The following is a 15,393-nucleotide window of genomic DNA, read 5'->3' on the forward strand; positions in this document are numbered from 1 at the left end:
AAATATTTTGCACTAAAATATTTGTGTTTTCATGAGTTGGTCGAAATTATCTTGGACTAGAGCAAAGCAAATAAAGAATTTAAAATAATTGAGTTTATAAACGGGTCTCTTGGATTTGGTCGTTAGCTTGATGATAGTTCGAGGAAATACTATATAAGCATATTTATAATCGTAAAATAATATAACTATTTTTCTACAAAATTAAAGCAAAGAAGACTAAAATTAGTTGAATGTACTCCCTTTTGTCTACGAATAAAAAAAGTTGAAATCTCGTTCTTGCAAGGTAGATGGCAACTATGTGCTGTTCTTTATTCTGAAGTTAAATACGTGACATAGTTGTCGAACTTATTGACTTTGCGTTTTAGACCAATACACTGCTACAGACCAATATCATTCCTGGAATCCATAGAAAACTATTAAAGCCAATCATTTTCAGAAGACTATTGAAGTACGAAGAAAAAAACGAAGAATAATTAAAAAAAAACAATTTGGATTTACAAGAGGAACAAATTGCAAACTTCAACCAGCAGGAGTAATCAGCGATACAAATATCCGCTTCATCAGAAACCGGAAACCAGGAATGATCGTCCTCGACATCGAAAAAGAGTACTAGACGGTCTGATAGAAAGCCCTTATTCAAAAGATGGACAAAGCTAGATTACCTTATTATTTAGTTGATATATGTGACGTATATTTACCTATAGAACATTTCAAGTTTCAGCTAACCAAAAGATGTCCACAATAAAATATGTCCAAGAAGGGACGCCTCATCCCAGTATTTTATCGCCTATTTTATACAAAATTTTTATTGTAAACCTACCAACAGATACAAGAATAAGTACATCCCTCTACGCGGACGATATGGCAATCTATGCAGCAGGAAAAGATATTTTTTTAAAAACACAAAATGTATCATCTTTACGCAGCAAATAAACCAACCAGTAGTCAAATTCACGATGAGAGAAAATCTAATATATCAAATCAAAAGCATCCGTCAAGTACTAAGGAGTCCACCTCCAAGACTAAATTTCAAGAAGCACACACAAGAACTTAAGGTAAAAGCGAATTTTGCAAAAAGGCTAATTCAACCTTATATTTGCAGGACCAGTCCCCTAACGGAGGCTAAGAAGATGTAATTGTCCAGTCCTACGATAGGTCTATGATGCAGTCGCAGTCTGGAGTTCAACAGCAGAGACCAACCTGACCAACTGGAAGAAATTAGAAAGAACAGAGACATAATATTAGAGGCTAATCGACGGGTCGACATGGGAAGACAAAGTGACAAATGCATCCTTTAGAAAAGGGCATTGGTACACACTACAGAGGGAAGTGGTCGAAAACAAGACCACCAAACCACAAGAAGACTCGTAAAGACCAAAGACATCCTCATTATAAACCACTTTCAGACGATGTATAGAGAAAAACAGAGACGGAAGGCAACGAAGCAGGAAAATGGGTACGACAAAAAATAATACATACAGAATAATATTGCAAGGAGTCAATGACAGGAATAATCGGGTTCCCAAAGAGAATGCAGTTCAAACTGTAGATGTTGCAGATGCAGGACATCGAAAGTAAGAGGGCTAAAATATCTTAGTGTGAAATATCGAAAGTGTGCAATGTTATATTTTATTGAGTAATAAACGTTCCTATTTTTACTTTTATTTGCGTTTTAGTTGCCCGCCACTAGCTGATGAGCAGTAATTACCGCAAAACTCGTCTGGTCTGGTTATACCCAAACTTAGAAATAAAAATGACAGGCATCTCGCATTTTAAATGCTGACCTCTATAAATCTTATAAAAATTGCTCCATCTATTAGAACGGATACAAGATATACAATGTATGTGTACCTTTGTTCTTAATGTAAAAGGTCAGAATTGTGTCTCTTACATTTCGTCCAATTCACTTTTATTCTTCTATTTATTTCTCTAGTTTAGCCATGTTTAGGAGTTTCTTTGACTTGTTCCTAGTAAATATACTTTTAGCATATTCAATAATTATTAGGTCTGCCTATATTAATTTTCGAAATGTTTCCACGTTTTTTATTAGTCGTATATCATCAGCGAATCTAATATAGTAGGTATAAATATTCTGTTAACTCAGATTCAGTAGCTAAAAACATATGTGTCAAATTTTTGTAATCACGTAAACATTTTATTGAACATCTTTAACATAAGGCTAATAAATCCTTAACGCACTTTCATAAGGGTGTTATCGTTGTGGCAACACCGCCAATTTATATTTGCGTCCTTTCGGTCGGCGGTGGTAGACGGGAATTTTTTTTCACTGATTATTTTCATTGATTTTGCGTAAACTTGTTTGAATTGAGGTTGGTCAGGTGCGTGGAATATATAATAGACATTGAGCGGTCGCCGGTAACAAAATTATTGTTTATTATTTATTTATTGTCGACGATCTGTTCGTTTTTAGCTAATTCAGATTGAAGCTAATCTTTAATCTATTTAATTGATTGATTGAATTTTAATCATTATATTTTAATCTCTGTGCATTCTTTTGGCAGCTTTATTCAAATGTATTGTATATCCTCTTTTTCCATAATTTCAAAAATCTATTGACCGTTCCAAGTTTTTTTTAAGTCTGAATGGAATTCATGTAATTTATATTTATATTGTTATAGGTTACATATTTTTCGTTTGCCGATAATTTGTTTTATCTGCTATCTATTATCCAAAAACCGAATTTTATCTAATCTGTTCTTAAAACGTTTTAATAACATTTTATAGAGTGCATTCAATATATTGATATCTTTGTAGTTTTCGCATTTTACGGTGACCTTTTCAAAAGAGTTATATAATTTCTGCCGTATGCGATGTTTGAGGTATTTTGGATTTCAACAAAAATATTAATTTTATTAGATCTTACTTTTTTAACGTTCAATGCCGACGTCACGGATCCGTGTCGCGGCAGTTATTGTTGGATAGCGCATAATTGTTGGATAGCGCATAACCCGTATTGTTTTCAAAGGTATACTAGTGTCTTTTAGCTCATCATGAGAAAGATAGTGTTATGTTAGTTTTGCGCTATATTTATCGATATTTTACCGAAGCTAATCTGTACTCCAAGACGGAGAACAGGAGTGACAGATACCGTAGAGAGAATTATGACCCTTAAGTGGAACTGGGCGGGGCACATAGCTAGAATGTTGGATAACAGATGGACACAGCGAATAATACAGTGGAGACCGAGACAAGAAGCACATCGAAGTAGAGGTCGTCCACCAACAAGATGGTCTGATGCCATAAAACGGATCGACAAGATCGACCTATATCCAGCAGTGGATAGATCCGGGTTAAATGATGATGATGATGAATCTGTAGTCAGTTTTTAATTTGCATTTTGATGTTGATAATAGGCGTGTCGTTATAAAACAAAATGGATAACCAAAATCCAGATCCTTTTAATATTAAAAAAAGGAAAATGATCATAAAAAATTCTCGCAAACTTACTGTAGGAGAACAAATGGCACAAATAAACGTAGGCCTTTCATAAAATCTCTTCTATCTTGAGCTTCTTGCATCGAATTTGTGATGATTCGCTTTATATCATCCATCTAGTCGGTGGTCGTCTTCTGTTTTGATATGCCTGTTGTCTTGGTCGTTATTCAAGAATCTTTCTGGTCCATCCATCATTCGTCAATCTGGCAACATGTCCGATCCAAGCCCATTTTGCCATGGCTATTTTTTTAACTGCATCCGTGACTCCTGTTGTTCTTCTTATTTCTAGGTTTAGTACTTTATCTCTAATGGTATTACCTGTCATTTATCTTTCCATAGCGTGTTGTGTAAATCTTATTTTATTTGTTTTTCCTGTTGCCAGAGTTAGTTTTTCTGCACCATATGTAAGGACCAGTAAAACACATTAATATCCAAATGAGTCCATAGTCACTTCTGCGTTATTTACGCATTTATTATAAGGTACGAAAATTTTGAGGTTACACTTTCTATTTTTATAATCTTATCTCGGTATTTCTTGTGCACGAGAAAGCCTATGCCGCAAACTGCTTTATCGTTTTCTCCAATGGAATGCAGCAGATGCCCTGATTTTAAAACTAATTGGTTTGCACATTTTCTTCCTATTTCAGAAAGTCCCAATACACCCCATTTTATGCAGTTAAGTTCTTCCTGTGCAAATCAAAGGAAATAGTTACTGAAAATAACTCATCTATTACGAACATTAGTGAGATAACTAAATAATTTAATGAAGATGTTTCCAAAGTTGAAGAAATATGTATATTTATACAATATTTCATTGTGTATTGATGTGTTTTGTCATTTGAAGCTGTTAGTAGGCTAAGGTTTCCTAATTTGGACCACTTTTCGAATATCTATTGTATTACATGGTAATAAATATTTCAAAATGTTATAAAATTCGTTTACTAAATACTGTTTATCTTCTATCTAAAAATCACAAATAATAGATACATGGTAGTTTATAATATTTTTCAAATGAAACAAATATAAAGAAAAGTCGGGCCGATGTTACAACCTATATACAAACATGGGGAACGTGTTTAAAAATATATATTAACATAACATTAACTAATATTCAACGTTTTGTAACTGATAAACTTAACCTAAATGTAAAAAATCTCTATTGTCATGTAATATTACAAATCTCAATCTTAAATTTTACAATTTGAATAATAAAATATCTTAGTTCTTAGCGATACATTGGCACATTTGGCATGAAACCAAATTTTACATTTAGAACATTGGATCTTTTCTTCGACTGATTCAGACTCGCATATTTCACAATACCAGCTGTCAGATTTAGCTACACCTAATTTTGCTACCTTTTTTCACAACCATTTTTTGACAATTTTACTTTAGCTGCCTCAGCTCGTGCTTCAAGTTCGTTTTTGTATGGGGCACAAGTCAATTTCTGGGTACAGCAAACTTTTGATAATTTGAATTTCTTTATAGGTAAAATATCCTGAACTGAAATAGTATTTAGGGAAGGTAAAGCTGCTCTCTTCGTTCGTTCTGCCAACGGAATATTATCTTCTTTAACAGAGGATGCTTTCTGTTGGGATTTATGGTTAGAGTTTGATGCACTGTCAAACATCATTCATCATCATTATTCTGGCTTTACAACCCTGCGTGGGTCCTAGCCTCCTCAAGAATTTCTCTCCAGTCGTCCCTATCCATCGCCTTTCTCCGTCAAGCATATATTTCCAAATTTCTCATGTCTTTATCGATGTTATCAAGGAACCTTCTTCTCAGTCTTCCTCTTCTTCTCAGACCAAACATCATTAAAGCTGCAAAATCAGTTTCTTTAAAAACATTTACATTTATAGGCCAATGCAACTACCACGAAAATTGTTCTGTGAATTTCTCACTGTTGCAGCCCATAAGCCTCCCAACTTATCCCGGAAACCTGAAACATTGATATAGTTCGACCCACATTATTTCGCACCATTTTTGAATGCATTGTCGATAAACATTTTGGATTGCTCCAACATACAACCGCTGAAGTCTGTGTGTGGTGTGACTTGGTAACTGCAATAACCTAATTCCGTTATCCTTGACAATTTGTGGAGCTTTTATGTTTTAACTGTGTGCGCTGTGACCCTCAAACAATAACAAAACAGAGGCCTCAAGGTTTAACAGTTTCAATATAATAATTAAGCTAGGTCACAAAAAGATCGTTATTGATATATTCAGTATTGCTAATACTGACAATGTTGTCAGGCGGAGCACATAATGAAAGTTCCTCTTGAAAAGATTTTCTTTTAAAAATGATAATGGGTCATACAAACTGCCCTGCTGCACTAGCACAACAGTATTTGCCCCTCTTTCTACTCGAAATTCCCCCAATTTAATGTTTTTCCTATTTTCTGACATTTTCGTTGTACGGTTGAGCAGCCTATCTAATCGACGTTGAATATGCGTATGGCGGTCAATTTTTCCTCTTCACAAATTCTTTGTAAAAGTTCATAGAGTTTATCAACTCGTGCTTCGAAAATCAAAATAACTTTAACTTATGCTTCAACTTCTTCATTAAATAAAGTGAAGCTGCCCATTTTTCTAATTGCAATATTTGTCCGATTGTTTTTCTCTTCGAGATGTGTTTTAGTGTAGTTTTAGGTATTTTAAACAACCTTGCATATTTATTACGCTCATAAGAACCATTACGAAAAGCGGAAATGGCACTGTTTAAATCTTCTGTGTTCCACTTGCCTTATTTACCACGTGATGACATTCTTAAATAAAAAATGAATCTATCCAGTATACCCTCTTTAATGACAGAGTAGAGGTTACACAGGCAACAGTACTCGGCTCGGGTTTCAGTCTGGTAGAGGTCTATTGGTCGGGCTCTTATTACAGCTCAAATACAAAGAATTAGTAGAGTATCGAAGATAAAAAGAAGAAAACTTAGAAGACGAAGAGAAGGGAAATAATTGGGCACCACCCTATTTTTAGAGGAACAGGGAAACCTACGACATATAAAATAAGATAACAAAAAAGGTAGGGTACAGTTAAGATAATCACGCGAGAATAAAATAAACCGTGAGAGAATAAATTTTTAATAAAATCCTTTATAAAAAGGTATATAAAAACCCAGTCGGGCTATGTTAAATAGACAAAACGTTTTCAGAATAAATATTCCATCGTCAGTGTCAGGTTAATACATGAATGTAGCCACTAAATATGGGGGTAAAAAACAGTGGCTACAATCATGTATTAACATGACACTGATGATGGATTATTTATTCCGAAAACGTTTTGTCTATTTAACATAGCTCGACTGGGTTTTTATATACCTTTTTATAAAGGATTTTATTAAAAATTTTTTAATATTTGGTATACAGCCAACTACAGGAACTTAGTTTCCTTGTGGATCGTGAGAGAAAAGTTATTATGATTGTGCGGTACACACTTAATATTTCGACACATATACACTGTTTTCATGATAAATTAAATAGTAATATAAATCAATAACAATGTCTGAAAGAGATACACCATGCACAAGAAATAAATTTATATACATAATAAAAACATAAAAGGCAAATAGTTCATCAACAAAGTTATATTAAGGTATAGTTCAAGTAAATGCACTATTACAATTTTTACTGAACAGTTACATGGCCATGAGACAAGTTATTGCACAATTTATTATTAAATACAACAAAAAATGTCTTTTTGAAAAATAATTATGAATAATTTAGTATCCTAAAGAATAAGAAAAAGGCAAGTGATATTATAATTGTATCTACGTCAATATTTGATATATTGGCGCAGGTGTTACAATTTTGAGTTGTATAGAAGATTTGGAGAACCTGACGTTGTAAAATTCATTAAGGTAGCACGCCTCAGATGGATAGGTCATGTAATCATACGAGAGGAAGATGCCATAGTCAGAAAAGTTTTTGACCGAAGAGGGCCGATCGGACAACGAAGAAGAGAAAGACCGAGACTTAGGTACCAAGACAACCTAGAAAATGATTTGAAGTCTATCGGAATTAGAGCATGGAGAAGAGTTGCCAGAGACAGTGGCGAATGGAGGATTGTTCTGAAGAAGGCTTTGGCTCATAAAGAGCTGTAACGCCACTGATGATGATGACGTCAATATTTGATAGCTTGAAATTAAACAAATAAGTGATTTTTACGCCTTGAGTAACATAAAGTTACTAAAATGCTTGATTGTAATCACCTCAAATATGTGTATAAAATCTATCATAAATATAACCTACACATAAAATAAATAGGTTCATACTCCTATGTATATATTATACCGTAGTTTTATACTAATAATGGTTCGTTCGGTTAAATTCAAAATAAACAAATCATAAGTAAGGTTAAGGCACTGAACTGGTGTCATAAATCAATTCCTAACGATTTAGGTAAAAATATCGGTACTCACAATTGAATGATCTGTATTGTACTTATTCGGCAGCAGGTAGGCACAGGTAATGACGTTCTTTCATAGAACGGTCTCGATAATAAAGGCACTTGACACGTTGCCCTCGCAACAGGTACATTGGGATTTCTCAAGCAGCGTAGATGATTTAGGTAAGGTAACGAATTGCGGTGTCTTCGATCAGCAATCTCTCAAATTAATGTAGGCACAGGTAACATATCAGTCAATTCTCACACTAGACTAGGCTGAACTGAATGGATGCAGGAAGAAAGAAAAGGAAAGAAGAACGGCAAACGGAATTGACTCTGTGTCCTCGAATTGGAAGGCGTCTGTATGACAAAAGAGAAAATATTTAATGTAGGAAGCACTGTATGAAGATTGATGGATAATGGTGAATCGAAAATACACTTACCGCCGTTTGATGAAGACAACCGCATGCCACAGGAACCAACTCGGAAATGAACTCGATTTCTAATACTTAGACAAGTTAGGGATAAAAAAAGAGTGGGAGTATTGGCCGAAGAATGCCACGCGAAAATGATACTTAATTGACAAGGCCAGTGTGGTCGTATTTCTAACCTTACTACTTTCTCTCGACAGGAAAGAATATTTCATAGAAAACCAACCTTTCCGCTTTTCTTAGAAAGTGGGCTGGGTGGCTCGTCAATAGAAACTAACTTCTTTGTTAAGAGGAAGGGTTTCTATTTAACAAATTAAAGATAAAAAGAGCAGGGAACATATGGCGAACTATTTCGTTGTTGAGAAAAAGGCATGACAAATCGGTCGTTGCTTATGGGTTATTTTTAAGGTTTCTAGCTAAGTCTATACTATAGGTGGCGTGCAAGTAATTTTCTAATGGGAATAATTTAAGTAAATTTTAAACATGCACAAGTAAACAAGAACTAAATGTGACTGAATTTACAATATGGTTGCCTGAATTGGATTGGCCTAATTTACAAGTCAATTGATGGTCCAGTATAGGAAACCTTGTTCTAAAACTAAACAATATCAAAGTTTACCAACAACCAGTTTTACCAATTTGAAGGTTAGGTCACGAAAATAATCGCTAAATGATGGCATCTTTAATGAATCTTAAGAAATAAAAATATAAATGTTGTGATTACTTACTTGAATGGTAAGTAGTGGTATCTTTGTATAGGAAGTTAAATAATCAAGGAAACACTAATATTTTCGCAACCGTTGTTTACAGCTACACAAGTGTTGAAATGTAACAGGTTTTGGGATGTAGTTCTAGTTGGTATGGACAAATAGCACCACTTGTTGTCGATTCGCTCAAATCTGCAAAGGTCCAATTTAGGAGCAGGTTCAATAAAGGCGACTCTAACCAATACAAAAAATGACATATAAAAGACAAAAATAGTGTACGTTTTAAAAAAAATGTATATTTCAAAATGTTTTAAACATTACACCAAGATCATTCATAAACAAGACTAGACCCCGATCATTAGCATTAAATTAGATGTTTTCTAGCAAAAATAAGTCGTCGTCCTTCTTCACTCCTCTGAAGTTTTGGGATTTTTTCATACTATACTTCTGACATCAAGCCAGTTTTCTTAATGTATTCTCTAATTGTACACTCACTCGTTCTGGTTCCTTAATTTTTTTTCAATTCTTTTATTGTTGTAACTGCTGTTTGACACTTATTCGGGGTATTTGCAATGGTATAAATTGGTCATCTACAGTCGCGGTTAAGCATTTTCTGCATTGAACTCATCGTCGGACATATTTTCTAGTTTCTACCCAACGAGAAATATGACGATAAATCATCGATTTTTATTTATCACAAATGTTTATACCATTACTGTCAGATTGATAACTTTACATCTGTGACTATTCATGGAGACTAAAGCTGCAGACTCTGTAGCAAAAAACCTCAAACAGTTAACTATATCTTGCATAACTGTGAAGCACTAGCGCATAGTCAGCAAACATTTTTTGCATAGGTACTAGTAAGTGATTTCAAAGTTTTATACGATTCTCATATAGAATATATAAACGAAATAAATATAGAAGACTATCGTGCCAAGCTGAACTAAACATTATGAAATCTGTATCACATATAAATTGGAGAGCAGATTTTACAACTCTAATAAATTTATATAGAGCTTTAATTACACCGCAAACCAAGCATTGTTTAAAACTTTGTATACTCTTTAGAGGTTAGCCGTCAGTCTTGCTCTAGGAGCATATTGCATTAATCCTGTGGACAGTCTACTCTGTGAAGCTGGACCCTTAAACCTAAGAAGAAAATACTTAACTTTATCGTATGTCTCGAATATAAAATCTAACCCAAAAATCCAGCTCTTCATCATGCTGTTGCTAACAGGTGTTCCAGGAGGTCTGTCAAAAAAGAAATAGAGGTCCTACACTTTTCTATGAACGAGCTAATACATACTTATTATATTTTAATATTGAACTACCTCCCATTAATCCTACCTGTGAAATAAATTTATGTTTTCTTTGGGTTGTTCCCTCTCCGCTTTGTAACCTTAAACTTACAGCATATAACAAAAATAACGAGATACCCAATTTTTTTAAAACTCACTTTCTCCATGTTCTCACACATACAAAAATTACCATTTTATATACACGGACGCATCTAAGACCATAAATGGAGTAGGAGCATGCTTTGTGATATCACATGAACACTCCATCTATAAATTGTCTCCTAAGACGAGTATTTTTACATAAGAACTATTTGCCATCATTAGGCCCTAACCTTTATTCTAGAAGAAAAACTTCCCAAATCTCTTATAATATCTGATTCACTTAGTTGTATCCAACATTACAGCAGATTAAGTTAATTTTATACCGTATATACCAATACAAGTGACAGTAGAGTTTCTCTGGTATCATCACACGTTGGAATAGATGATAACGAAAAGACAGATAGTCTATCTAGGTCCGCAGTAACCAATACAGCCGCATCAGTGGAAAATCTAACGGTGCATTTAGATTTAAAACCTTACTTAAAAGCAAAATTGCACGATGTTTGGCAAAATCAATGGAATATAAGCACCACTAAATTGACAGAAATAAAATCTTCCGTTCTTTCATGGAACTTCTGGCCGTCAAAGCGACAACATGAAGTCCTAATAATACGTCTCAGATTAGGACACACTTCTACAACACATGAATACTTGTTGAAGAGAGAAGAGGGACCAGTGTGGTTTGTTTGTGAATGTAAAGTGACAGTGAAGCACGTTTTGATTGACTGTCCAATATACTCAGTTGAAAGACTATATTACCAAATTCCCAAAACATTAAAAGAACTTCTAGTAGAATCTAAATATGTGGCTAACTTGATATAATTATTGAAATCTATAAACTTTAAAAAAAAAAAAATCTCGGGAAAGAGAAATGTTGGACGTAGGAGGATTTCCTGGTTGCGAAATTTAAGGGAGTGGTATGGGTGCAGTTCAATACAGTTGTTCAGAGCTGCAGCCAACAAAGTAAAGATTGCTGTGATGGTAGCCAACCTCCGATAGGAGACGGTACTGCAAGAAGAAGAAGATAAAATTTTTTAATAAAATTTAATACAATACATCAATAATTAAAATATATGAGAGTGATTAGAAATTTCAGGTAGACAAGTCGAAATACTTGGAGCTCCACAACTTCTACAGTTTTTGAGAAGAAATAGTGTAAATTTAAATAATAAACCGAAATATATAGAAGCAGTGTACAGTGGTCTGTTAGTAGCTGTAAGTACAGTTTCCAAATTGGCAGTAGTTTGATTACAAACATTGTTTTTATATACATACAAAGAACATTATTTTTATTTCGTATTTATTAATTATTTAAAAAACAAGTTTCAACTTTTGGCCTTATCTTGCTAACTGGATCGACTATTTACTTTTAAATAAATAGAGTTGGACCTACCCAAATTAAAATTATTGAAATAAAAGTTCAATTTAAATTTAAAAAAAGAATATTAAATTTGACAAAATGACAGGTGGTACTTCTGACTACAGGGGTCCATCAATTAATCCCGATCAGCAAAACATTACTTATTCTACCATCACTAAGCAACAATCATCAACAAAATTCCCAATAAAAAACCATGCCATAATTTTACCGGCAGTAGATGAAATAAGAACAGAAGAATACACCATTGCAGTAGGAACTATAGTCCATCCAAAAAATGTACTGTTCTCATTCAAAATGTCAAACGGAAGAATATGCATCTACCTTTTAAGGATACAAGTCGTAGATGATTTTCTAAGTCAACATGGCGAAATTAAAATTGGAGAACATACAATCAAAGCACGTAAACTAATTACACCCGCTAATAGATTAGTTTTATCAACGTATCCATCTATACCCCATGACATAATCAAACAGTCTTTATTCAATCTTGGTTTTAAATTATTGTCTACGATTTCGTTCCTTAGAGCTGGAATACAAGACCCGCAATACAGCCATGTACGTAATTTTCGAAGACAAGTTTACTTTGCACCTACAGACAATTTTACTGTACCCGACTCCGTCCTAATTGATTTCGAAAATATTTCGTACCGAATTTTTCTTTCCGATAAACTAACTTGTTACAAATGCCACCAAGCTGGTCACGTTTCCTCGAACTGTACCTCAAATCCCTCTTATCCAGAAAATACTCAAAAACCCCAAACGGAGGAAAATTTTTTTCCACAAATATCATCCACTAGCTCCGAACAAAATCAAATTACACATGTAAATGACGAATCTCGAGAAGAAATGGATGCTTAAATCAGCACTGAAACCGATAATAAAAATAAACGATCTTACTCGGAGGTGTCATCCCCAACTTGCTCCACTCCTACAGAAACTATACCAACAGAATTCACGAAACCAAAACCAGTGCAAATTAAAAACAAGAAAAAAATTATCAAATTAGACATATCCACTTCAGAAACTACTAATATTGAGTCGTTATTACAACACCAGTCAAACAGTTTATCCAGGATGCATCATCACCATATGTACTAAATTACACCCAATTACTAGCATTTTTAGAAGACGTTCACGGTTCTTACACTCCAGTAGAACTAGCCTAGAACTGGCCCTGGAATACACATAGGATATACACGGTTTGAGACGTATGCTAACTGAAATATATCCCATGTTGAACGAAAGAGCAATTAAGTCTAGAATTACAACAATCAAGAAAAGACTACTTAGTAAAATAAACCACGATTCTAGTATTTAGGATAATATCTCTGAAGATATTGACGTATCAAAGGAAAATACTCCTTCCAACGATAAAAAAAAGTTTACAAAATGGCTATTATTATTCTTTAAGCGCAGTACAAGGAATATTAACGGTTTACCCAAATCACCCAATACTATGCCAAATTAAAATTGATCTAGAAGAACTTTACAGTAAGAATAAAAGGGTAGAATTTGTTTGGATTCCATCTCATGTAGGCATAATAGATAATGAAAAAGCTGATCGAGAAGCTAAAGAAGCCTGCTATACGAATAGACCAGATAAAGAGCTCCTAGAAATTCCTCATTCCGACATTCAAAACACCATCAAAGAATTTTCAAGAAGAATATGGCTAGAAAGATGGAAAAAACTTGACGACAACAATAATGCCACAAACACGACGAGATCAAGTCATACAACACCGCTTGAGAATAGGACATACCAGGTTAACCCACCAGTATCTAATGAAGAAAGAACAACAAAAACTGTGCTATGTTTGTGATATTCCTCTGACAATCGAACACATTATTGTTAGTTGCCCACTCTATCACCTGGAACGACTTCAAAGTGATCTACCAAGTGATCTAAAAAGTGCTCTGAACTATAGTACATGTGATAAAGTGGCTAAGTTCCTAAAACTAACTAAATTGTACAATCTATTATAAAAATAGACTTAAGTTCTCAATTGTAATTAGTTGTTATAAGCAAACATCTGATTTTATGTATAACTCTTCCCCGCGAATAACCTTTCATGGTTAACGCGGTTTACTTAATGATATTTTGTATATGCCTTATGTATGTCTTTATCACTTTTTGTATTTTTCTTATGCTAATAATCCTAAGTCGTTGAAGCAAAATAAATAAAAAACAAATTATATTATTTATTGTACTTTTACCACACCATCTCACTAACGATACTTCATTAAACTGTTATTTATTATAAACGCAAATAATCAGGCATATCTTGTGTCAGAATCTTAATAAACCCACACCAAAAACTCGTATAAATAATATTCATTCTCTTGATTACCTTGCTCGGTTTGTCAGTAACGGGGAAAAAAGTTAATGAAACGCAATGGAATAATTCGGGGCGCTTAACGATATAAACCATTAAGTAGCGACATCTGGACAAATTAAGGAACCTTACAGCCACTCCTCGGGTAATATATTGTATTGGAAGGGTGAATAAATCTTAGCGGACATAAGACAACAACAGAAAGATTCTGTGTGCAGCCCATAGAGACCTTGTCTGGATAAGGAAGACGAAGATAAAAGGTAGGTTACTTTAAGTCGATCTCAAAAGTCATATTATAGCTTTATTTAGTTGGAATATTTATATGTAGAGTAGAATGTGTTGAATAATATACTATATTCATTATAAAATATTCAAAATATTTGTAATTATAATCATTTTATATGTTTAAAAGCACTGTAATACGAGGTGGAACGAAATTTTTTTCTATTTCTGCTGTTTTTTTTGCATAAGTTTGGATCTTAATTTATTTCGTTAATCTAGTGATATTTTACATTCATTATCGAACCATTCTTTGTATTTATCTCTAGTGGTCATTTTTGCATATTAACGTTGTTCTTTTGACAGTAGTCTAACAGGTTAAGCTGCTTTATACTTTTTTTTTTGTCGGTTTCTAAGAACTGGTTTTAGCTGCTTCATTTGTATTTCGACTATAAAGTGATTTGGGTTTGCATCTGATTCTCTGTATGTTCTTTGTATATTTTTTATGTCTTTTTCGACGGGCAGATCTATTTGGTATACCATTTTTCCATCTGGCGATTTCCATGGCAATATTTACATCATCAGCAAGAACAAATATCCAAAACGACCAACATCAAGGGACAAAATTGACGATAATTACTCTTTAAAATTAATATTAAATGTGCTGATGGTACTTCAATGATAGGGAGACAAACATAGTTATCTTTAAATCCAAGAAAAATCTTCGTTTTTTCCGCCAAGTAAACACCGTGCTAGTAAATGGACATTTGACCATTTAATATTTAATGTAATATTTGTTATATTGTCTTCTTCTTCGCGTGCCGTATCAAAATTACCCGACGTTGGCGATCACCATTGCGAAAGCTTCTCGATCTTCTGCAATATGGGATAATTGTCCTGCAGTTGATATCTGTGTCCATTCACGAAGGTTTATTAACCAAGAAACTTGTTTTCTTCCTACACCTCTACGGCCCTTTATTTTGCCTTTTAGGATCAGTTATAATATTTTATATCGACTTCCCCTCACTATATATCTTACATAAGACATTTTTCGATGTTCAACAGTCT

This window comes from Diabrotica undecimpunctata, chromosome 5 (genome assembly GCF_040954645.1).
Source record: "Diabrotica undecimpunctata isolate CICGRU chromosome 5, icDiaUnde3, whole genome shotgun sequence".
NCBI lineage: Eukaryota > Metazoa > Arthropoda > Insecta > Coleoptera > Chrysomelidae > Diabrotica > Diabrotica undecimpunctata.